The 1,261-nt window shown below is 71.8% G+C and overlaps 1 long non-coding RNA gene across 1 annotated transcript in view; it reads left to right on the top strand.

Annotated features, from left to right (window-relative positions):
• The window catches only part of LOC125362739, a 33,070-nt gene that overhangs the window by 31,686 nt on the left and 123 nt on the right, over nt 1–1,261 (top strand). The window lies entirely within an intron of this gene.

The raw sequence follows: 1,261 nt of genomic DNA, 5'->3' as shown, positions 1-1,261 counted from the left end.
GCGTCGTGCGAAATGAACTGAGGTGGGGGGGGGGGGCGGGCGGGCGGGCGGGCGGGCGGGCGGGCGGGGTGGGGGGGGGAGGGAGATGTGCGGTAAAAAAAAAAAAAAAAAAAGGCGGGGCCGTTGGCGAAACCGAGCGCGATTGGCTAGCCTGGCTGCGTCACAGGCCCCGCCCCCGTCCTTCCGCAGGACGTCCTGGCACCGCCCTCTCCCTCCCCCCTCCCTCCCGTCCCGGCCAGCTCGGAGGCGCGGCGCAAAAGACGACGCTTCTCATTGGCCGGTTCGTAAGGGAACTGTTCCGTCATCTGTTACCATAACAACCCAGTCGGGGCAACCAATGAGGTGGGGAAACGCTATCTCCGGACCCACCCCCAACCGGTTTCAAGAAAGCTCCACGGCCTCCCTGCACGCCCCGCCTCCGCAGCCCCTCAGCCACTGGGCGGCCCCGTCAATCACCCCGCCTCCCGCCTTCCCAGACAGCCGCGACCGAGAGACGGAGGGAGGGAGAGGCGGGGCGGGAAAGAGGAGTGCGGGCGGGAGGGGGGTGGTGTGCGGGGGCCCGGACGAGGAGGGGAGGGGCGGGGCAGCCGGGGCACCCCGCGTCGTCCGGGTCTCAGGTGCTGTCCGGAGCGTCAGGGCGGCGGCCCCGCCCTGTCCCCCCGGTGCACCGCGCCCCGCCCCGCCCCTCACCCGGGGGAAACGGAGGGGAGGGGAGGGAGGAGCGGACTCCCCTGTGGGTGGGGGGTGGTGGTGGTGAGAGGCTTTTCCCGGGTGGTTGGAGCTCGCTGGGAACCCGCGCGGGGCTCCGGGAACCGGGCCTCGCCCCGCGGCCACGCCCGGCTCGCCCTGAACGCACTAGTTAGGCCACATGGGGCGGGGGGGAGAAAGTCTGTGGAGCGCGTGCGCGTGCGTGTGTGCGCCTCTCACACTCGTGTCTGGGGTCCTCCCCCCCCCCGCGTGGGCACACTCTGGGAGCCCGACCCTCGCCGTGCCGGCCGTGCCCCGCACCGTGGCCGTGAGCGCTCGGCTGGGGACGGCCGCGCGTCCGTCGCCGGCTCGAGGGGAGCGTTGCCGCCCTTCCCAGGTCTCTTCTCTTCTCCTTTTGTTTGCCTCCAGCAGCTGGGGTGGCGAGAAGCGAAACCCGAGGGGTGGACGCTGGCCTTCGAACTTGAAGCCGGCCGGCTGTGCCGGGACCTCGAGCACGACGGCCCGTCCCCTGCGGTGACGTGGAGACACGGCTCACACGGAGGAACTCGGGCCC

Source organism: Perognathus longimembris, chromosome 13, assembly GCF_023159225.1.
Source record: "Perognathus longimembris pacificus isolate PPM17 chromosome 13, ASM2315922v1, whole genome shotgun sequence".
In the NCBI taxonomy this organism is placed as follows: domain Eukaryota; kingdom Metazoa; phylum Chordata; class Mammalia; order Rodentia; family Heteromyidae; genus Perognathus; species Perognathus longimembris.
This window is presented reverse-complemented; position numbering and strand designations above follow the sequence as displayed.